The 25436-nt window shown below is 39.2% G+C and overlaps 1 pseudogene; it reads right to left on the bottom strand.

Annotated features, from left to right (window-relative positions):
* Positions 1-24149, bottom strand: part of LOC137210198 (UDP-N-acetylglucosamine--peptide N-acetylglucosaminyltransferase 110 kDa subunit-like) — a 151066-nt pseudogene extending 126917 nt beyond the window's left edge.
* Positions 24150-25436: the final 1287 nt, after the last annotated feature.

Raw genomic sequence — 25436 nt, 5'->3', positions numbered from 1 at the left:
TTGCTAAGATTATTGAAAACCTGTTGTGTGTTAGGTGCTGTTCAAGGACTAGAATTTTAAGACTGTTCTTCACCTTTATCCCAGTTTTACCTGCAAAGTTCTGCCATGCACTGGAAAAACATACTGGTATTTCTAGGGAAGGGGACCACTCAGGTGACATTTTTGTTTCACCAGGTATATTAAGTATACAAAAGTTATAGTGTATCTTTTAAGTCCTTTGGACGTCTAGTTACCTTTCACTAGAATGATTCTAGTAGACCCTGATAGATACCTGAGACAAGCTCAGGTCAGTGATGTTGGTACCTTTTCTGGCTTAAGAGCATAGGGCAGAAACACAGGAAGAGAGGTCTTCCTTTTCCACTCCTGTTACTAAGAACCCTCTCGAATAATGACAATCTGAAACAGATCACTACATTGTTGCATGTTGTAGAATCAAAGCAGTGTACAAAGCAAAGAGCACTGGCCTCCATTATACTTGCATTTCACTTGAGATTCACTTTTCTAGACCGTGGAGAAAGCACGTGTTCCAACACTTTCCAGGTACTGGAATATTACAAGCTGGCAATCTCCACCACTGCATGTTTGATCACACCATTCCCTGCAAATGGAATGCTGTTCCATCAAGGTCAGATTGACCAGTGCAAATACCTGATTTTATCGTACGGTCAGAACCAAATTAACTTACTGAAATTCTGCCCAGCTCAGGGTCTACCTTCTCTGTGAAACCTCCTGTGAGATCCCAAGTTACAAACAACTCTATCTTCTTCAGAAGACATTGTATACTATATAAATAGTAATTTACATATAAATATATGTATATGTGTGTGTATTTCTTTGTTACATTAAGTTACAGCTCCTGTGGTTTCTCTTCTTAACTAAACTGGACCCCCTTATCATCACAGTGGCCATGTACATCATTGTATCCTCCAAAAAATCCAGATAATAATATCATGGATTCAGTATATAGTTGTTTAATAGAAAACAATTAACTAACCACTGCAGAATACTAGTGTCTCTCAAGGTGTGTTCAGTGGATCATAAATCCTGTGAGACAGTCCATGAAGGAAAAGATTTCAAATAAATTTGGGATCTGTTGTCCACTACATCTCCTTATCAGAGACTCATAATTCTCAAGACTCGTAAAAAGCTCTGTAGCAAAGAAACTTGACTTAGTTTGACCCAGTATTTCTCTTACAAGCGTATCAGTTCTGGAGGTCAAGGACATTTTCCACCTCTAATACAACATCTCTACTGCCTAGTAGAGTGCCTGGCACTTAGTAGACACCTAATAAATATTTGAATAAGTTTCAACATACATTTCCCTTTTAAGCTATAGAAGAAAAACATAGTATATAGTATATTTTGATTTACTTGGGGAGAATAATAATATGAATAGATAAATTTACACAAATCATTTTAAAGTATATATATTTGATAATACTTTTTTCCACAAATCTACACAACTGCACATTTAGTGGTGATAGTAAACGAACTACATTTGCTTCTGAAAACTTGCTAAGAAGGATGGCTACTAAAAGCTACAACTTGAACCCAAAACAATTGATTTAGTTCATTGGTCCCCACTCCTTAGCAGTTTTAATATAGAAGAAAATAGACGCATATATTTCTTTTCTGCCATAATATGACATCACATAAGGAATGCTATGTTATTAGCTAGAAATAAGATTTGCTTTTGTTATTTTAGTACATTTGATCACATAAGAATAATTCTAGATTTTTTCCCCTCCTGTGACTCTCATAGCATCCCCATCTAAAATAGACTTTGGAGATTTAGATCAAATGTCATATCAATTGTCCTAGACTGCTTACTATGTGCTTCCACTATAGATTTTAACGTCAATAGAGAAAGGAGAAGGAAAAGTCAGAGGGAAATGAAACAGGTGTACGCAACACCCCTCTCCACTACCGACATTTCTCAGAATTCTGGGGGAAGTTGCATCTATAAGTGGAAAGTTTTTCACCATGGAACTCACGGTGGTTGAACTTCTCATGAAGAATTTTTTTTTTTACTACTGAAGAAAAATATGTTTGATTTTACCATAACTGAAAAGTTCTCCCGTTTCTACTTCTGAGGTTTGCCCTCAAGACTACTGTTTACCTAATGGAAGGGACTCCTATGCATGGAGGAAAAAGTGCACCATTTGAAGGAAAAGCTAAAGGAGTGATATATTCAGGTAGCTCCTCATTCCACCAATGAAAACGTACACATAGATTTTCCACTTTACACCTCATTTTCCACCTTATTTTCATGATTTTGAAATGAATATGTAGGGTCTGATGAGTTTGTCAATAGTCTATAATTATTAGTGTTATTAAAATAGAATACAAATGATAAGCCATATGTAAAAATGCTGTGTGAATAAACTGCTATACCCCAAATAATACAAATGAGTGAATGGCAGTAAATGCTAAGAGGGATTAACAACGTAAAGGTTATTAAAAACATGATGACCGTATTTCATATTTTTGTGTCTTTTTCTCTCTCACTCTTTTTTTTTGGTACGCGGGCCTCTCACTGTTGTGGCCTCTTCCGTTGCGGAGCACAGGCTCCGGACGCGCAGGCACAGCGGCCATGGCTCACGGGCCCTGCCGCTCCGCGGCATGTGGGATCTTCCCGGACCGGGGCACGAACCCGCGTCCCCTGCATCGGCAGGCAGAACACTCAACCACTGCGCCACCAGGGAAGCCCTTCTCTCTCACTCTTACTCAACTCCTAAATAACTAAGAGAATATGCTCACAAATGGTAAGCATGTTTTGGATGTTCGATGTGTGTTTGTGGGGAAGAACAAAAAAAAATCTGCCTCAATTAGGTCAAATATCATACAAGAGATGAATGAGATTAGAGATGGGATTGGGATTTGTGTTAGCTACTCAATAGCTAACCAATCACAGATATGACAGTGTAGTGCAATATGCAAATATACTTTTAAACAACTTCTCTTAAGTTATCTACTGTCTGTAAAGACAATCACACTCAACTGCTCTGCACTTAACCCCAGAGCTTCTGAGTTAGAATCTCTTAGAAATAGGTACACGTTTCATTGCTTTGGCAACATTTACATGGCTCTGCATCAGGCAATACAACTGCTAAGATCACACTCTGGGAATTCAGGAAAGGCTAGTGTCCAGTTCTGGTCGTTCTACCACCCAACTGTGATCTAGGGTAAATTCCTGATTATAAAAAAAAAAAAAAAAAAAAACCCTGAAGATGCTGAAACAGTATTTCCTACATCACAGGGTCGTCATGGGGATAAAAGGTCATTAGGATAAAGTGCCTCTCACCCAGGAAACACTGATAAATGCTACTGATGCTACCATCATCATCATCATGACTGATCACGAACATATTGCCACATGGAAATTCAACATTCCCTGGGCCATTCACAACTCTCCTTTAAAGGACTCATATTCTATGTGGGGTCTTAACACCTTCAAATAACAGAAAATACAAGTCTTTACGCCTTTTTTTCTGTAGCTAATTTTGGCATCTTTCACCTCTGTCCACTTAACTGTTGGTTTAGCACATTCTTGTCACACAAAGAAGCTACTTCTCAAAGAGAGGAGCAATGTGTCAAGTGACAAAGACATTGAGTGAAGTCTTTCACATCCTAGATTGCCCACGGTACAGCTCAGCTGGTCTCTGGGTTGGAAGGCCTGGGTCTACTTTGCTCCTCTGTTACAGGGGAAGGGACATGGTCCTCAGCATGTGGTCTGTGAAACAGAGGCAGCTGCGGGTAGAATTATAGCACAAGCAGAACTGGCTTCAATTCTTCCTTCTTAGGTCTTTTTCTTCTTGTTCAGCTGTTCAAGGAACTTGCCTGCCCTCTGTCCCTGCCAGGACGATGTTACGTCTGCCTGGATAAGTAGGTCACCATTGTATATCAGGAAAGGTCTTATTTGTAATCATCAGGAACCAGATACGGCTAATTTGAGCAGAAAAGGAAACTTTTGGAAGTTTATGGTTAGGCCTCAGTAACTAGAAGCAGACGAAACAACCGAAAGCCAAGGCTATGCTATTGCAATTATAGGATCAGGCCAAAGTGATGTTATAAGTCCTAGCTGGCCTTGCTACCAAGCAGCAACAGGAAACAGGAGGTTGACCCAGCACTGCTGGCCTTGCTTCTTTACATCATTTATTTGTCATTCAAAATCCAAGAGAGGGGTGCAGTTGGCCAACCCGAGGTCGCCCGACTGTTTTCCATCTGTAAGGGAGACTGAGCATGTGAGTAAACAGTGTACCTGACATGTTCAGCTTGTATAACGAGAGGAAGGCTCTGTTTCTCACCAAGACCCACAAAGTGGAAAATTCCCCAAAGAGAAAGGAATTTCAGATCAGATGCTTGAAAAGTTGAAAACAACAACAACAAAAAACAAATGCAGATGTGGAATTAAAGACATGGAGTCATTAAGAACCTCTATGTGGAGTGATTCAGACCTGAGTTCACATCTGGAGCAAGCTACTCAATCTTGCTGAGCTTCAATTTTCTCTAAAGGAAACAACGTGGAAGATGATATCCACATGTAACTTGTGGTACACATGAAGGAGGGTAGTACAGTATATGATGCCTGGCACATCCTATGCATTTTCTAAAACTACTAGTAGTACTATTATTATTGTTACTTATTATACAATTTACTGTAGAAATTAACAGGGAGAGTATTAATAAATGTTAATATAGTGCTAAGTGTCACATTTATGATCTCAGCTAAATATTTGTTGATTCAACAAACATTCCACATATCAGAAAATAACCTGTTAGTATATATATATATATATTTTTTACAGAAGAAACCCTGAGGCTTAGAAAGTGTAAACAATGTACCAAAAGTCACTCATTTAAGAGGTAATGCAATATTATTCAGCCTTAAAAAAATGAAGGAGATCCTTTCATTTGTGACAATATAGATGAAACAGGAGTGCATTATGCTGATGAAATAAGCCAGACAGGATAAATACGAATGATATCATTTATATATGGAATCTAAAAAGAAAAAAAGCCACACTCATAGAAACAGAGTAGAAAACTGGTTGCCAGGGGCTGGGGTGTGAGTGGGGAAAAGAGGGGAAGATTGGTAAAAGGGTACAAACTTTCAGCTGCAGGATGAATAAGGTCTGAGGATCTACTGTATAACACAGTTACTACAGTCAATAATACTGTATTGTATAACTAACATTTTCTGAGAGAATAGAACTTAAGTGTTCTCACCAAAAAAAGAAAAAAAGGAAAAAGGTGTCATGAGCTGTTAGATGTATTAATTAACGTGATGGGAAGGATCCTTTTGCAATGCATATGTATATCAAATCATCATAATATACTCTTTGACTATCTCACAATTTTGTCAATTATACCTCAATAAAACAGGAAAAAAAGAGGTAATAAAGATGAGATTCCAATCCAGGATTATCTAGCTCAAAAAACTACACTCTTAACCATTACAATATAGTATCCATCCATATGTTGTAACTGTAAAATGCTTAACACAAAGGAAACGTTAACTAAATGGTAGCTATTCTAACTCTAATGCTTACTAGATATTAGTTATGTGGTATGCTTTACTTCTAACTACAAGGGTATAAGGTGCAAAGTCTTGCTACAGAACATAAAAGCCCCTGTGGTACCCTGTAGGATCTCTCGTCTCTCAACCCAGAGTCTCCTCAAGTTGGAGGTCTTTACCCCATTTATAATGTGGGAATAATGCCTTTCCCACATTTGCACTGGGCATGAAAATCCATACTTCCAGGTGTATACGGAACCTCCACTTAGCTCCTCGTCACCTTGGAATCACCACACCAAAGATCATTTATTCCATTAATATAAATGATGTAGGGATAGAAGTACAGAATATACAGAGAGTGTTGGAGGAATCCAAACAACAAGTCCTCCACTCTCAAAACAAATTTTAGAGTTCCAAAAGTAAAGAGCAATGTTTGGAAATAAAACTAAAAATGAAACTAACATCTACAATTAGCCAAGTATTTATTATGGGCCAGGCTACTTACTAGGCACTTGATAAACATTACAGCTCATCTTCCTGCAGTCCTTCAAAGCATATAATATTGTTTCTATTTCATAGAGAAGAAAATTGTATCTAAGCAGGTTAGTGATTAGCCCAAGACCACAGGGCTAGGCTGTAAGAAAAGAAGGCCAAGTTTCAGTGGTCAAAATGGTGATGGATGGTATAACTAGAAGATATGGCTAATCAAATAAAAATATTCAAAACGGTCCTAATGTATTATTAGGATTTCTTTAGAATAACTTGGGTGCCTTAGTGAATACAGTAGTGGTAGGCACTACAGTCTCTTTAATTTGCTAATCATACAAATCTACTTTAATATTCTTGGTGACAAGGAGCTAACTACTGATAAGACAGCTTCTTCAGTTTTGGGGCTACTCCAGGGTGAAATGCCGGAACGTCTTACTGCCTGCCTGCAATGTTACCTAGTTCTACCAGGGGGAATAAAGCAGAACAAGTAGCCACTGTTCTTGACAAATGGATACAGTTTCAGTTTTTCAAACTATGAGTGTCAGATTCATTCATTGTATCACATAGATCTGTCAAATGGCTTTGCCCATTTACTAATGGATGGCACACTGCAGACACACGTTGGGTCAAAGGACTCAATGTCACCTCATTGATACTGTCATCAATATAATTTGTATTGGCATTTTGTCTCACCCTGACTTTAAGGACTATGTGAGGAGATCCAAGTCTCCAGACCATGGACTGATCACCTCTGCTTGACACAGTATTCTCTGCTCATTTCCAGAGGGGACCAAGGATGAGCTCTTGTACTTCTGAGTCTGTTCGCCCTACCTGGCAACACATACTAGCTGGGCTGATTGGATCAAGCAGGAGCCCCAGAGTTTAAATTTCCAGCTGCATTGGAGGAAACAGAGGCTATGCCCCAATCCCATAACCCCTCACTTCTTACTTCTAACCCCTCACTTCTTACTGCTAGCCTATCCTAGGCTGTTCTTGCTGATAGGAGTACTTCATGCTAAAAATTAATTTTGCTTACCTGATGGCAGTCACACAACCTCAAATGCCATTTTTATAAATAAGGCAACCACCAATGGAGTGTGATTTAGGGTTTTTTCTTCTGTAGACCCTGCCTACCCTATAAAATCTCCCATTACTGCATCATGGAGACTATAATCCCTTTCCGAGGGAATAGATTCTTTCCAACCATAAGATGAAATAAGAACCTACATTTCCATACTGCCCAAAAGGAAATACATTGATTACAAAATGCAGGAGAATGACTGATTTTCCACATTTGTTGTGTTCATTAAAGGGTTTTTGAATAGACTTGACAGTATTAAAGAAGTTCAACACACACAAAATAAAAATTAATAAATGAAGAGAAAAAAATTGCATTTACAACAAACAACAAAATAAACACACTGATATATAAAAGGTTGTTATACATCGATAAAAAATGGATGCCATAAAGTCACAAACTAAAAAGTATTAACAGCCAATAAAGATATGAAAATATGTTCAACCTTGCTATTATTAATCAAAGAAATACAAATAAAATAATTCAGGTGTCATATTTTACTGACTAGAATGACAAAGTTTTAAAAAACTTGATAATACTGGTATTGATATTGATAATACTGGTACTGATGAGTGTGTGTAAGAAACCACACTGGATGTTAAATTCTTGATAGAAATAAAAAGCACGGTAACCTTTCTGGAAGACAATATGTCAGTATGTACCAGAACTGACAACCAGCCATTCAAGTTCTAGAAGTCCATTCTAAGGAAATAAACAAATGCTCAAAGACATATGAACAAGGATGCTTGTCTCATTGTTTAGCAAAGCAAGACAGGAATAATCTAAATGTTGAACAGTAGGGACTGGTTAAATAAATAATAGAATGCTGTTCAACCATTAAAAATGATGCTGCAGATTTTTATTAGGTGATGAGTAATCATACTTATATTACTATATAAAAATGTTATAGAACTGTTTTGTAGTTTGATATAATAATTAAAGGTATTTTATACTTGCATTGTATTTATATGCACCCCGTCACAAAAAAGTTTCAAAAGATACCCTCAAAAATGTTACAGAGATGATGTATCAGAAATGGGATTTTGAGTTATTTTTCCTTTTTTCTTTAAATCCTTTCAATTTTGGAGTTTGTGCAATGAGCCTGTATTATTTTTACAATTAAAAATATTTAAATTTACAACAAAAGGATCTAAATTCCTCCAGTTTTCCATTTATTTTCCACCCTGGCTCAGGGTATTTGTGTAAAAAAGAAAAAAAATCAGCTTATTTTCTCTTTTGTATCAATCTAAATTTACTTTTCATAAGTTAACTATTTTAGTCTGGCAAAAGGTTCACACGGGAAAATTGTTAAGGTCTGAGTATTCTATTACCTTTAAAAGCACTGGAAACTTTGAAATTATTTCTTTCAGAATTTTCATATAATACTGAAAGGCGGGGGGGAGGTAGCAAAATGAAGGGAAATAGATAGTAGTAGTCAACTTCAATTAAGAAAAAGCAACAAGAGGCAGTTTGTACTCTTTTGATACGGCAGAAGCCCCATGTGTCAACTCATGCTAAAAAATGTATATACACACACACACATATATATGTTGGTGTGTATTATATGTATATGTGACACACACATAATTAATCCACAGCCTTAGGCTAATCACTCATTGTGGCAGAAACAACGAGCTGTTGACTACACTTTAATTAGCTCCTCCAGCCTGTAGAGGCATCACTAGGACCAAGATAGGAACAACATTCTCCATCTCCGCTTGCATCTGGGTATGGTTCTATCCCAAAGAATGTGACCAGAGGTGACCTGAACAGTTTATGTCTGAAGGATAACGAGTTGATAATTGTAGCTTGCAGCTTCCTCTCTCCTTTCCTTTTTAGGACAAACGTAGAGCCACTTGATGAAGGTGGTGGGTCCCTGAATAACTGAGCAGAACACTGACCCTCAGACCACCAAAGTCCATACTACACTCCTGAGTGAGTGAGAAATGAACTGTCCATGTGTTGCTCCACTGAGGTTTAAGGTATATTATTTAGTGTTTAACTAACGCATTTTTTCTTTAAACCTCAGTTGCCTTCTCTGTAAAATAAAGTCTTTGAAAAGGATCCACTGTAAGTTTTTTCCCTTGCTTATGTTTTTATCTTAGTTTTTAATTCTCAGAAACATTGCGCGCATTTTACCTTTTAAGTTAGTAAGTCTACTTTTCTTCCCACAAAGACGGGTTCTTCAAGTTATAGAGAAGTCATAGCAGACTGTTGCTGCAGTTTAAGATACGCATTCACATATGAGATGAGAAGGGTGAGGACCCAGAGAAACGCATTTGACAGAGGGGAGTGAGAGCATACTGAAGAATGTTTAGTAATAAAGAATTCAGATGGGAGAAACGGATGGGTTACATCTAACAGATTTGCTCAAAGGAATTCTGGAAAGGCAAATATGTGAAAATGTATAGCAAAGACATGAAATGCCTTTTGGTCCCTAAATGGATTTCATTTCAAAGACGTGCATATTGCAAATACATGTACCGTAACACTTCTCTGTCCACTTCTAGAATTTTCTAAAGCCTGACAGAACATCTGCAGAGAGAGGATGTCATTCCAAGATAATCGACCGCAAGTTACTAAATTAAGTTAAAAATGTCCTTAACCTTGAACAGTTTTTAAAGAGATTTTAGAAGAAAGGAGCCCTCCAGGGGGTTGTATAACTATATAATTGTACCCTTTCTAAAAGGCTATTTACAGATACATAATGTTTCCCCTCCATTCTTTAAAGTAAAATATAGGATAAAAAAAATAGTTTGGGGATAATATTTGTTTGGGACAGCAGGCACTGCTAATCAGTACCACTCTCTCCTTATTCCTTACTATCAGAGCCCTGGTTTAGGAGACCCCATTATCCTTAAGGCTAAGGTGGCCAGTTTAAAATCCGAGCTGATGAGATCTAAGTGCAAGTCTGCTGACCATCTGTGGTAAAAAATTTGCTCTCTGAGTTAGACACTGCCTTTTTTTTCTTACTTAATTTCTTTTTTTTTTTTCCTTTTCTTTCTTCCTGCCCAAATTGTTGGAACAGTATTGGAGATTCTGGGGTCACTTTGAAGCTATGTGGACGTGCTAGAGATGTGGAAGCTGGAAGAGCGAAGCAACCCAGTCCCCTGGTGATGCCCTTCAGCAGCTGGACTAACGCTAGAGGGACTATCTCCAAACTTCCTGCTACCCGTGGAAAATAAGGTAAATCACTCATTCACTTTCTGTTACCTACTAACTGATCCAGAACTCTAACCTCAGGCTTCTAGAACCCTTCTCAGTATCCCATAGTCATACTCACGTTCCGGACTCCTGATCATCAGACTTGCTTATAGCAGATGTATGGGGAGGGCGGGCTCTTCTGGAAGCCCTCATACTTCCTCCCCTACCCCCACCACACACAAATAATGATCTTTATGTCCACTCATCCTTCTATCTACACTCAGAGGCCAGGGCCCCCAGGAAGGCTTCACTGACAACCCTTTACTCCTCTCTACATGCAGAAGGGGTAGAGGTGTGGGCTCTGCAATCAGACTTCCTAGACTTGAATTCTTAATCTGTTACTTACCAGTTTAGGACGTGGGCAAAGTAGTTACCTTCTCTGGACACCCCTGTAAAAGAGGAACACTAAGTAGCACCTATGTACCTTACTGAAAGGATTAAATGAGCAAATGCAGGTAAAGTTCTTATAATTTTTTCTTGGGTCAATCAATTGTAGCTGCTATTGTTACCTTTGGCTAATTTAGGGCAGAGTCCCTTTGCCCTCCTTTGGTTCTCTAGGCCCGTCTCATTCACAACACACACAGTCGCATACTGCAGAGTTTTGAAAGGTGGTTCTCAAAATGTGGTCCCTGGGCCAGCAATATCAGCCACACCTGGGAACTGGTTAGAACTCTGGCACTGGAGCCCAGCAATCTGTGTTTTAACAATATTCTCAGGCAAATCTGATGCACACTAAAGGTTGACGACAACTGAGAACATCTGTCTCACACTCTCCTGAAGGCATTCACCAAAAATAGAGTTACAGGACCTTACACCTGACCAGCTGGAGAAGGGGTCTAGTAATTGCCCTGGGTATCATGCTTGTCATGATTTTTCAGCACATAAATGTTTGAGAATCACTGCCATTTTGAATGTGTGTTTCACTTGTCTGTTTTTTCCAGTGGACTTTACTTCCTTGCAAGGAAGGTTTGTGAAGATTTGTTGCTGTTGTTTGCATTATTAGTTTTATTATGCTAATTCTAGAATCTCTGGTGCATAGTGCAATCTCAGGCAGGAAGTAGTGGCTCATTAAAACAGGTATCCCAAAAGTCTTAGTAGAACTTCAAGATTAATTCCTTCAGGAAGAGGTAAAATTGTCATTAGATGCAGATGATATGATACTATATAGAGAAAACCCTAAAGACTCTACGTGAAAACTACTACCACTGATAAACGAATTCAGCAAGGTAGCAGAATACAAGATAAACATACAGAAATTAGTTGCATTTCTTTATACCAACAATGAAATATCGGAAAGGGAATGTAAAAAAACAATGCCTTTTAAAATCACAACCCCAAAAATAAAATACTTAGGAATAAACCTCACCAATAAGGCAAAAGACTTATATGCTGAGAACTGTAAGACATTAATAAAGGAAAGTGAAGATGATTCAAAGAAATGGAAAGACATCTCATGTTCTTGGTTGGAGTAATTAATATTGTTAAAATGCTCATACTACCCAAAGCAATCTACAGATTTAATGCGATCCCTATCAAATTACCCATGACATTTTTCACGCAATTAGAACAAATAATCCTAAAATTCATACAGAACCATAAAAGACCCAGAATCGCCAAAGCAATCCTGAAGAAAAAGAACAACGTTGGAGGCATAGCCACCCCAGACTCAGACAGTACTCCAAAGTCACAGTAATCAAAACAGTGTGGTATTGGCACAAAAACAGACATATGGATCAATGGAACAGAATACAGAGCCCAGAAATAAACCCACACACCTCAGTTAATCTTTGACAATTAATCTTTGACAAAGGAGGCAAGAATATATAATGGGAAAGAGACAGTCTCTTCCGCAAGTGGTGTTGGTAAAGTTGGACAGCCTTATATAAACCAGTGAAGTTAGAACACATCCTTTCACCATACACGAAAATAAACTCAAAATGTCTTAAAGACTTAAACATAAGACATGACACCATAAAACTTCTAGAAGAGAACACAGGCAAAATATTCTCTGACATAAATCATACCAATGTTTTCTTAGGTCAGTCTCCCAAGACAATAGAAATAAAAACGAAAATAAACAAAGGGGACCGAATCAAACTTACAAGCTTTTGCACAGCAAAGGAAACCATAAACAAAATGAAAAGACAACCTACAGAATGGGAGAAAATATTTGCAAATGATGCGACCAGCAAGGGCTTAATTTCCAAAATATACAAACAGCTCATACAACTTGATGACAATAAAAGCAAACAACCCAATCAAAAACATAGGCAGAAGACTTAAAGAGACATTTCTCCAAAGAAGAAATACAGATGGCCAATAGGCACATGAAAAGATGCTCAACACTGCCAATTATTAAAGAAATGCAAATCAAAACTACCATGAGGTGCCACCTCACACCAGTCAGAATGGCCATCATTAAAAAGTCTACAAATAACATATGCTGGAGAGGGTGTGGAGAAAAGGGAACCCTCCTACAACACTGTTGGTGGGAATGTAAGTTGGTGCAGCCACTGTGGAAAACAGTATGGAGGTTCCTCAGAAAACTAAAAATAGACCTACCATATGATCCAGCAATCCCACTCCTGGGTGTATATCCAGACCAAACTATAATTCAAAAAGACACATTCACCCTGATCTTCACAGCAGCAATATTCACAATAGCCAAGACATGGAAACAACCTAAATGTCCATCAACAGATGAATGGATAAAGACGATGTGGTACATATATACAATGAAATACTACTCAGCCATAAAAAAAAGAATGAAATAATGCCATTTGCATCAGCAACATGGATGCAACTAGAGATTATCATACTAAGCAAAGTATGTCAGAAAGAGAAAGACAAATACCATGATACCACTTATATGTGGAATCTAAAATATGACACAAATGAACCTATCTATGAAACAGAAACAGACTCAGAGACATAGAGAATAGACTGATGGCTGCCAAGGGGGAAGCAGGTGGGAGAGGGATGAACTGGGAGTTTGGGATTAGCAGATGCAAACTGGTATATATAGATTGGCTAAACAACAAGGTCCTACTATATAGCACAGGGAACTATATTCAATATCCTGTGATAAACCATAATGGAAAAGAATATGAAAAAGAATGTATATACATATGTATAACAGAGTCACTTTGCTGTACAGCAGTAATTAAAACAACGCTGTAAACCAAGTATACTTCAATAAAAAATAAGTTAATTAAATTTTTAAAAAGATTAATTCCTTCAGAAGAACAAGTACTACACATTCACAAAAAAAGCACCCTTTGAAAGTTTAAATTTTTGAATTTCTTTGCCACTTCCTTAGTTTTGATCATCTTGGACAATATATTTTTAATACTGACTTTTAAAAAGAATTGTGTTTCAGTGTTTGCTATCCTTAGAGAGACAAAAACAGATAAGTACAACTAAATACTTGTTTTTCAAAAGTCTCAAAAGTATAAGGGAAATGAAAGTAATTATATCTTCAAATGATTTTGGGGTATGTTTCTAATTTCATACTTCTGATGCGATTCAAGATTAAAACTGTATTAAGACATTTGAGACATGCTGCATTGGTATTAAATGAATTTAATTTTGTGTAAAGTGGCAGAAATATTTTCTTCAGCAAACATACCTGCAGATATAAAATCACAACCATAAATCTACAAAAAAGCAAGCTATTGAATGAAATCTGATTGGTTATTTCCCTGCAGTATGGATCTGCTAATAATTTAATTTACTACTTGCTAACAGAAGCCAAAATTTAAATATACATATATATATATGTGTGTGTATATATCTATCTCTTCAATTTTAAATCATTCATATATATGAACAAGTATACATACACATATATAACAATTGTTCATATATATAAACAATTTAAATTAAAGAAAGTACATCTGGTGGCCTATTTTTTCCCCCCGATTTCTAAAGAACACCATATTCTATTCTAGGCAGTGGAATGTCAATCCACCTTAAGGGTTGTTCAATGAGCATATCTGAGAAACCACTGGTTTAGCCAATGATGTACTTATTGAGGGAGGCCCTAGTGCCACTGTCAAGAGCTTATCCACAGGAGAGATAAGAAGGTACTTGTTTGGTTTGTGAAAAGAAGGAGTAGTGAGGAATGGCAGGTAGCTGCAGGCTGATGACACGTGATGTCCGTATATATGTAGAACCAACACACCCATAATTGCACCCATTTTCCATACCCAAATCCAAAGCCTTTATATCATTAATCCCAGGCAAAAATGGTAAGATTCATGTGTGTTACTATCCCACGGCTTCAAGATGCCTCTAAACTCATATGAGTATGTCTTAGTTTTATCAGTGGAGGACAAACCAGGCTTCTATCACCAAGCCCCATTCCATAACAGGCAAACCAGTCCAAGACTTCTCTGAGTGCTGCAGGAGAGTCTATGGAAGGGGCGCTCACTCCACTGTGATGCCTAAAATGCCTTTGCACAGAGCAAACATTCAATACATGCTGAGTGAATGAATGAGTGAACTGGCTCATTTCAGGGAAATTCCATTCAACAGGCTGGCATTCCTTCCTACCCATCTTAACTGTTAAGCTTGCCATCAGACAAAAATTTAATTATAAAACGTTAGAGCTGAGGAAATTTTAGAAACTATCTACTCTCCAGAGGTATACAACTTTAATTTCGTGGTAAAAATCACTAGGAGTGATTTACGAGTCTATCAGACCTGAGTCCAAATTCCACATCTACCATATTTTGGTGAGCAAATAACTACTTCTGAGGCTCTGTTCCATGTATGCATTATGGGATATCATAATAATACATACATTAATTGTATGACTATCAGGGGATGAAATGACACAATCCATTTGCCATGGTCGGCTAAGTAATTTGCACCAAGTAAGCACTCAAGACATTAGCCAATATTCATAGCGGAGAGATGAAAACAAAACTCTGGGACTGATGCCTACCCTAGTGGCCCCAGTGGTCATAATGACTTTCTTCCATTCAGCCTGCTCTCTTCTCACTAAGACTAAGGAAGAGAAGATGAACAAATTAGGAATAACAATTTGAAAATGGTTTTATACTCCCTGGATGAATGGAATTATAATAAAATGATTCATGAGTTCTGCAGAAATATGATGAGACTTTAGATCTTTATGTTAGTTCTCTACAAAACCAATTTATGGCCCTAAGATGTACCTTCCCACCCAGCCCCATCCTTATCAGGATCAAATATCATTGTAAATGGAAAAGTCAACAACACCTAATCAACAAGCTAAGTTACAAGCCAGTGAAGTCTCAGAGCTTTGATAGAGAAAATTCAGATTTATCATTATATGTAAAAATAAGATGATATGAAGAACTCAATCTAAAAAATATTACCTGGAGATCTATAATCTCTACAATAGTGCTATAAAAAGTAAAGAGCTAGAAATCTATTTAGATGGTTTTCCTTATAAGAAAGCACTTTCTGTATAACTTTTAATGTACTATTGATGAGAACAATTCAACAAAAGTCAAATAAATATCTGCAGATGTCCTACAAGAAGAAAAGAACAGTTAGATGTGACAGGGGATAACTGGACTTCAGGATGAGTAAGACCCTATACTTGACCTCAATAAATTAACATGAAATACAGTGGATGAGTCATGTACAGAATGTCAGAATTCTAAAAGGCCAAGCTAAGTACCAAAAGGAACACGTGGGGACTCTTAAGAAGGAAATAAAATATTGGTTAGTTGATTACGAAAAGGCAGAAGGGAGTAGGTTCCCTTTGGCTGCTCTTTGAAGAGATCACTTCCTTTCCCCCCTAGTCCTGAGGCTAGGGTGGCATGGGCAATAGAGGAATGTGGAGACTGAGAATCATTTCTACTCTCACCAGAGTGGCTGGAAGCAGATTTTCTTACCAGGATGTAGTAGTATGCTAATATTTAAGGGTTCTTGAGGTCAGAGAGAAGGGTTTGAATACTCCGGCTCCATCTCTTGCTGTGGGTCAAGTTTCTTACCTTTCCAACACCTCGGCATCTTTATCTGAAAATTGGGGACGATGATAATGTCTCCCACCTGAGTGTGAGAACTATATGATACAGTGCATACGCAGGGCTAAATTTGGTGCCTGGCAAACAGAAAGTGCTCAGTACAGCAGGCGAGTGTAGTGACAATAAAGGCAAAGATGACGGGGGTAGTGCCGGTGTTGCTTCTGCCCCCAGAACAGGCTCTGACTGGGAGAGAGTTAAAGCACCTTTGGGTTCATGGGGGTTTATATATAAGCAACGGTTGATCAATGTGAGCTGGTTGTCCAAATGATTATGTGCAATCTAAGAAAAAAATGGGCCTCGGATCTGCTCAGCTACTTAATAATATTAGCAGCGGGAGTAGTCAAAGAAGCTAAATTTTATTACGTGTTTATATGCCAAAAAACGTGCTGAACATTTTAAAAGGATTTACTCACTTATTACAACGAGGCTATACGCTAGGTCCTGATAATGTTATTCGTCTCTTTCAGATGTTGACTGAGCCTCAGATGGGTTACAAAAGCACCTAAGATCCCGTTGTCAGTACATGACGGAAATGAGTTCAAATCCAGCCTGTCTGCCTTGTTCTTAATCACTAAGGTATGAAATTAAGCATGTTGCCCTTTGCCTGATTCTCCTTCTGAGGCCTGAATATTTCACTTAGCTCTCTGAGTGCAGAAGAGAGAAAATTCTCTCTCCTTGACCCAACTTGGCATCAATACCCAACTCCCCTTCTCAAAATGCGTTGCTTCAACGAGCAGCAATGAATGCCGGGTCGTGGACCAGTCACCTTGATGACTAAGAGTCAGACACTAGGGAAAGAAAATGCTCTGTGACAAACCTACCCTTGTACAGAAACAAGACAGAAATGGGGGGACAGGGCAGAAGATAATGGAATAAGGCATAGGAAAAATAGCACCTGGCATCGTGACAGTAATAATAATAATAGTAGTAGTAGTAGTAATAGTAATAATAATAGACTTTACTATGCTCTAGGCATTGTATTAAGTGCTTGGTGTAAGTGACTTCATTTTAATATTGAAAACAAGTCTATGGGGATGAAATATTATTAACATCATTTTATAGGCAGGAGTATTGAGGTTCAGGTAATCAGGTAAATTGCCCAAGCTCATATGGTTAGCAAGTGGAAAGCAGAGATTTGAACCAGCACCTACACTCCTAACCATTATGCTATAACCATTATGCTGAAGACATAAGAATTCCAATGGTCTTTCCCCGTAACCCACTCCTGCACTCCAGACTTAAATAGTCCAAGATCAAGAGAGAGCAAGCTTGGAGTTGCCACTCTTCGGTGAGTGTCAATCATTTCAAAACAGTGTATTTGCTAACAAGATGCAGTTCCTGTGATAATCTTCTCAACCAGCTATCAAGAAACAGGAAGCAAAGATTCAAGTAACAGTATGTTCCCACTTACGAGGAAGGTGGGACAGCACAGTTGACACTGGGCTTAACTGTTCTGGAAAACGTGGTCCCAGTAGGCATACACGCTGGTACATTTTCCCCACCTACCAAATACAAAAGAAGTATTTCATTTCCATGTTGCTCTTCAAAGTTCCACCTCATTCGTGCCTGTCATTCATCCTCTGGCCTCTTCCTGTCTCCATTTCTGTACAGAAAGGTGCTGAGTCTCTGCTCTCGGATACGAAAAGGGTGTGTTAGGAGAGGGAGCCATGGTACCTCGATGTCTTTTTTTTTTTCATCTTAATTCTATTATGCCAACTCCACTGAACTTAATTAGAGTGAATACAGAATTACACAATTACCCTCTGTTCTATTCTTCAGATGTTATATTTTGATAAAATTTACGACATGCTGCTCTCCCCTTGAACACCAGATGAACACTAGAAATGGATGTGTGTTGACATAAAATCTGTTATAATTACAATTCAAGTACAGCTTACATAATGATAGTGTTAACATAAAATTATAGATGTGTAGAGACAACGTGGTCATGCATTTTTTAGTATAAGTACATGCTTAGACCAGTATCTGTTAGCGGAATGAAGGTGGAAGAGAATTTTGGTTAAGCCCCAAAGGCTGTTTAAGGACTTGCAGATAGCTAAGGGGAACTCAAAGACCAGTAAGATAATATTTCCCCTGCCATGTTTGCAATTGCAAAGTGAAGGGAAGATGTGAAAGCAAGTACCCCTATGGAAATTACAAGACAAGTACATTTTTTTCCTTGAGTACCTGGGTAAATGCTTAAATTCTAATGTATATCAGTGATGCAAATTTTCAACTGAGTTTGATAAATCATAAAATAATAATTATACATATATGTATATAAAACTGCATGGAACTAGGCAGTTCAGAATTACTTCTAATTAAAGAGGTACCCTATGACAACTAACTTAAACCTTACAAAATATGGTTCCAAGTACCCTATCAGAGTGAAAAGCAGGAGACTGAAAGGTTTAGTGTAAATGTTTGTAGTCATGGTGTCTTAACTAAAACTACTGTGTCACAAATACTATTAAAATAATTGTGACATTTTATTCACTTTTACTGCAAACAACAAAACAAACTATAGGTATTTTTTCATTTCAGGTAATTATTTTAGCTAACAGTTATTAAATGTTTTGAGAAGACACAGTGCTAATTGCATTACTTCATTTTATCTTTAAAATAGCGCTTCCATGTAATTATTCTTAATATCTCCATTGTATTACAGTGTATCTCTAGTTTAGACCTTTCTTCAGAACTGCAGACTTGTGTATCCAACTGTGTACTCAGCATCTCTACTTGGACGTCACGAAAACATCTCAAATCTTATACCTCCAAAACTGGTCTTTAATCCCCCAAACATGCTCTACCCCAAACTTTTTCCATCTTAGGTGACAGTAACCACACCTTTCCAGTTCCCCAGGCCCTACATCTCAAATTCACCCTTGACCCCCTCTTCCTTTCCATTCTTGCATTCAATCTACCACGAAATGCTGTCACAACCTTCCCAATGTGCCACTTCTGAGAATTACCAGCCGCTAGCAGCCTGGTGCAGGCCACCAACATAGACCTCGAGGATCCTGTAGTCGCCTCCCGAGATTCTCCCTGACTCCACTCTCTCCCCACATTCTCAAGACCACAGATAGAGTTATGCTTTTCAAACAAGAGACAGTTCATGCCACACCTTGGCTAAAATCGTGCCCCTGGCTGCCTACATTTAGAGTAAAAGACACAATGCATGTGATGGCCTCCCAGGACTTACCCAATCCATCCCATCACATATCCGACCTCCAGCCCTCCTGCTGTCTCTTCCTCCCCACTGACTAAGTCAGCCAGGGTGGCCTCCTTGATATTCCTCCAAGCTGCCCGGCATATTTCTGCCTTAGAGTTTTGGGACTGGTTATTCTTGCTCCCAGGGAGTGGTCTCCCCATCATACATTCTGACAACTCCCTCACTTCAAGTCTTTGCTCAAATGTCAACTTATAAAATCCACCCTGACTACCCTATTTAAAATCAGAACCTACCTGTACACTCCTCCAGCACTCCCAACCCAAGCCTCTTCAGTGAGCTTCACATCCTTTTCCTTATCCCGTAGCGCCCATCAACCTGTGACAAAGCATAGAATTTATTTAGAACATCCGTTTCCACACGAGAGTGTAAGGAGGGAGAAAGCATGCAAGAAGGAGCACGCAGGCAAAGGCTCTTGTCTAATTTATTCATTGATACGTCCAAGCATAGAGAACAGGAAGATGCTTGATAAATAGTCCTGAAAAAGATACAGATGAGGAAACTAGTAGTAAAGCTCAGAAAGTTTAAGTAACTTCCTCAAGGTTCTAGAGCTAGAAGAGAGTCACAGTAGAATTCACACTTGGGGATGTCTAACTTCAAATCTCTTAGCCTCTCTGCTATCTTTTTTTTTTTTTTCCTCCTTCTTTGCGGTATGCGGGCTTCTCACTGTTGCAGCCTCTCCCGTTGCGGAGCACAGGCTCCAGACACACAGGCTCAGCGGCCATGGCTCACAGGCCCAGCCGCTCCGCAGCATGTGGGATCTTCCCGGATCGGGTCACGAACTCTCAACCACTGCGCCACCAGGGAAGCCCCTCTCTGCTATCTTAAGTCCATGCAATTCAGGATTTGTTTTAATCAGTGCCATGGAAATTCTCACTCCACTGAATAGGATCACTAAAGTGTTCTCTGTCTAGATTTATATATATATTTTCCATTTAAACAAAGGAAACAGAAGAGGGGAATTCATCATGGGTTATTGCGGTAGTTTTACAGCAATGTTAGCAATAATGACATTTAAGTAATAGTGATATTTAATGATAGCATAATAATAATAAAATAATAGCTCTTAAATGTATTGAAGACGAATCGCATGCTAAACTCGGTGCTAAAATATTTCCATGTATATTTTGTGCAAAATCCTTATGAATATTCTATCAGATGAGCTTTATGTGTAACTCCACCAGGCATACTTCTCTTATTCCGCTTTCAAAGATAAGGAAATTGGTGAGAAGTGTGGTAACCGTTTGATCAAGATGAGACTGGTAATAAGTTGTGAGTATGAATTTAAATTCAGGTCTAACTCCAGAATTTGATTCTCAATCCATACATGAAAACTCTGATAATTCCTTTGATAAGGGTATGTTCTCTCCTGGAAAACATCCCCCATTATGTCTGCCTGTGCTCATACCTTCAGGACACAGTCAAGTTTGAAACATGATAAAAATGTTTAAATAGTGTGCTTTAATAAATGGAAATATCTTCATCTAAACAATAACACAGAAAGGCAGGCTGAGCCCTTTGAAGTGGCTTCGTTGCTATCTGCCATCCAGAACAAGAGAAGGAATCAACAGCTGCAGAGTAAAGAAAGCATGAAACCCAGAGATGGAGGATTCTGTAAATGACCAATTACAAGACTATTAAGCCACACTTTCATAGCAAGAGGCAAAATATTCCATTAAACTGAAAATTCTTCTACCCCTCACTCCAAGGCCCACACAAACATTAATGTTGCATTTATTAGGATGTATTTCCTGTGCTCTATCAACTTGACTTTCAGCAACTGTATTAATACAGTCCTTTCGCTTTGCACATATATCTGAATGATGGATTCCATTACTGGAGTTTTGTAGAAAGAGTGGAGTGAATGAAGTAAAGTTTGGGAAGAGCCATCATAATCCATAATGATGGGCACTGAATCAGGACAAGAAGAAACCTCTCTTCTCATTTATTTGAATGAAAATTCTACTATATATTTATTGCCTCTGTACAGGGCCATGTGTTGAATAATGGAAAACAAGCATCTTTCATTTGGAGGTAGGATTTGTGTGCTCAAGTTTCGATGGGCCTGCAGAATTAATCTTGTTTTAGAAATGAAATAAAATGTAATTTCTTACTGTAAGTAGATGTGGTTAAGCAACTGGCAACTTTGATGTCTTTAAATCACTGCAGTTTCGGGGTAGGCAAATCTATAATTATTTCAAGCACTTCTTTATTGGTGCAACAATTGAGCAGTGTACATAGTGGTCAACAACCTGGGCATTGTCAGACGACTCTAAGTTTGAATCTAGACTTTGCCACTCACCAGCTATGTGACTTTCAGCTATGAGAATCACTTTCTTCAGCTTTACACTGTGGATTATTATATGCCCTTTGCAGAACTACTGTAAGAACTAAATGTATATGGGCACAGTGGCTCATAGTAAGGGCTCAAATTAGTACTGTGGTCACTACTAGTAGTACTGAAAAGAAATTAGAACTTCTATTCTCATAAAGTGGGATATGTGTCCCTTTATCATTGTAATTTCATATCATTTGACTTTTGACCTTATAATTTAATAGCTTGATCCAAGAAACATTTAGCAGTAAATATAATTGAAAGAAGATTACCTGTCAAACATGAAATACTGTAGTATCAAGTGTGCTGGCACAATACTCTTCTCAGATAATTAACCTGTAAAAATATGTTATTGTCTTCTTTTTAATTGAGCACATTGAACATATATATTTACTGTGCCAACTGGCGAAAGGTCCATTAATTCATCAGTCTAACTATATGTTGCATAAACGTCTTCTAAACATAATCGTATATGTATTTTATTTGTTGGGAAAATGTGTTTGAGTTTGTTCTTTTCTGCCTATTCAAAGTAAAAGAGGATGAGAAGTAGAGTTAGGCTTAATGTACTTTGTACTCCATTTGCCATGAAAATGCTTCTGTGCCCTGGAGACAACAACAAAAGATTTGCTTTAATGACAAGAATCAAGTATGTTCTAAAGCTTCCAGGTAGGAGGCGTATAGGTTGCAGTTTATATCAGAAGTCTTTGCTCTCTCTCTCAACTGCATCTAGATGGGAAAGATGTGGTCACAAGTTCTTCAAGGTGATATAGTAAATGTTGGAAAAGAGGGGGGTAGGAGGCAGAGTTTTGAATATCTCAAACCTGAGCTAGAAGGATTTTATTTAAAGAAAATAGCGGATATTATTTTTCACTTAAGGAATGCCAGTCAGCAAACCTGATATTAATGTAGGAAATTAGCTCTTTTAGCTATGATGCTTTCAAATGCACATGGCTGAAAACAAATTCAAAATAGTCAACGGAAATTTAAAAACAAAAACCAAACAACAACAACAACCTCAACAAACAAGTACTAGAAATTCAGGGATGCAGCCATATTCAGATACAGTTGGATCTGGACGTTCCAGAGTATCAGCAGGGTTCCAGCTCTCTCTCCATCGCTCAGCCCTGCTTACCTCTGCAAGACTTTATTTTACAGAAAGTCTCTCCTTGTGCTGGATGGTCACTGGGAGTCCCAGAGTCATATCTCCCCAGCTTAGAAATTCCAGAGAGAAAAGACAATTCTTCCATTTTGCTCTGAGACAAAAGTCCTGGGGAGCAGTCTGATAGACTTAGCCGAGGTCAGATGCCTACCCATGAGCCAATCACCTGCTTTACTGGAGTTCAGTCCCTGGGCGACTCATCCCCGGGGCTCATGAGGAGGCAGGATGGCATTATCTGGCAGTTCTCCAAGAAAAGCCTGCTGTTTTTGTAAGATGAAAGGGGAGAGGACATGGTTAATGAAACCTGTATCTGCTTCTGTAAAATCCACAGAATCATACTCCCTGTCCTGTGTCGATGACCAGGCAGTAAGCTGACCCAGGAGGTCATTTTTCCCACAACAGTCTTTACATATATGACTAAGGAACACACTGGTAAAAAGAATATGGGAGAAAGTCTGAGTATGACAAGTCAGCTAGACTGATATTAACTAAAAAAGCTGTGTGAAAATATCCTTAAAAAGTTGCCCCCAACTCACTCAAAGTCCAAAGTTGGAGCTGGAAATACAATGTCATGGAGTTTGGATAAGAACAGGTTTTCTCCAAGCTGAACTATGACACAGAGATTAGAGACTTCTAGAAACTATACTTTTTCAAAGAAAAAACATCACATGAGAAAAATGAGGCCTAGAAAAATTAAATGACTTAAGCTAATTAATGGCAGGACTGAGACTAGAGTATACTTTGTGTAATTGGCTATGGTCTTTTTTTTGTTTTGTTTTGCTTTTGTTATCACTTCACAACGAGACAAACTTAAAGAAAGGAAACACAACCAAAACTCAGTGGCTGGAAAAGAGATGGATGTGAACGCCCACTTGTTTCTTACGTATAAAGTTACCCCTCGCAGTGTTTTGGAGGAGAAAACGCTGGCTCTTCCCAACGTTGGTTACATACACAAAGATTCCAAAGACAAGACAAGTGCTTTGCAAACAAAGTAACTAGAACCAGCTCAGGCTTCCCCGCGCCGGGTCCTACGTTCCACGGTCAGAACCACCAACTGTATCCCCCCGGGGAACAAGGTGATTCAGAAAAGCTGGCGTCTTCAGAGAAGGGAGAAAACTTAGCCGGAAAGAGAGGAGAAAACTTGCTCAGCTTCTTGCTGGGGTCTGAAACGATCCCAACAGAGTCCTTAAACCCCTCAGGTTTCCCCAATCAAGCACCCTCGCCTCCAACCTGGGCCACCCCAGATCTGACTATCAGACGACAGAAGTCTGCGGACGCACGGAGAGCTGACCACCCCACGAGAGGAACCTACGCGCGGCCGCACCCACTCACCCGCCGCTCCCCGGGAGACGGGAGACGAGCCCGGGGTCCAAGTCCTGGGCGTGGCTGACTGACCCCTCTCCGGGCCCGGCTCCAGCTCACCTCGGCGCGGCCCGCCTGGGCGCCGCCATCTTGACCACGAAGGGGGCCTCGCGCCGGAGGCCCCTGAGCGGGCGCCCTGAGCGGAGCCGGAGCGCCGGGGAGGCCCAGGTCGGCGCCCTACGTCCCCCGCGTGCTCGCGCCCCGTCCACGAGCGACGAGAGTCCCGCACGCAGCGCCCGACCCAGGCTTCCGCGGACCCGGCGCCCCGCGCAGCCCGCACCGCGGCTCAGGCGGCGCCGAGGGCGGCCCGGGCGGAAGAGCGGGCGCAGGGCACGCGCTCGGTAACCTGGCAACGCGGAGGAACCCGGCGTCCCCGGCGAACCCCAGCCCTCTAGCGCGAGGAAGCACGGACCCCCGCACCCGCCGCCCAGCCCGCACCGCCCCTCGGTCGCTCCGCCCTCCGCTGCCCGCTGGCTATGGTCTTTTAAATCCATGCTACAACGTCTATATGTAACAAATCTGTTAAACCCTAAATGTTTATGATATTCAAGTAATCCATTATCTGAATTATTCTTGAAGATAAAACATCCAAAGACTTCTTAATTGTATGGGTATACATACATAAAATACACGTGGAGGTAACTTCAAATATAGTATGTGCCTGTCTCTATTCCTTCCCTCTCCGCTCTTTTAAAAAATGCCCCTTTAAAAATTGCCCACTCACCATCTGTTAGGTAAATTTGCTGAAACACAGTAAATGTGGAGACAGAAATTGTTATAGAGACTATTCCAAATGGCACTGACACCTGTATTTATGAAATTTTTAAAAGGGTAACTTAGAGTTGTTTTTTTTTTTAAATCCCACTATAGTAACACCACATCATCCTAGGTGCCCAGTTCTATCCAATTACATAAGATGGAGAAAGAGAGAGAGAGAGAAACAGAGAGAGAGAGAGAGAGAGGAGAAAGAGAAAGAAGAAAGGAAGAAAACCAAGTACTTATGTATAAAATGTTGCTGCCAAAGTTTGAGATTATACTCAAG

Source organism: Pseudorca crassidens, chromosome 17, assembly GCF_039906515.1.
Source record: "Pseudorca crassidens isolate mPseCra1 chromosome 17, mPseCra1.hap1, whole genome shotgun sequence".
In the NCBI taxonomy this organism is placed as follows: Eukaryota; Metazoa; Chordata; class Mammalia; order Artiodactyla; family Delphinidae; genus Pseudorca; species Pseudorca crassidens.
Note: the sequence above shows the minus strand (reverse complement) of the source record. Positions and strands in the feature narration are given on the sequence as shown.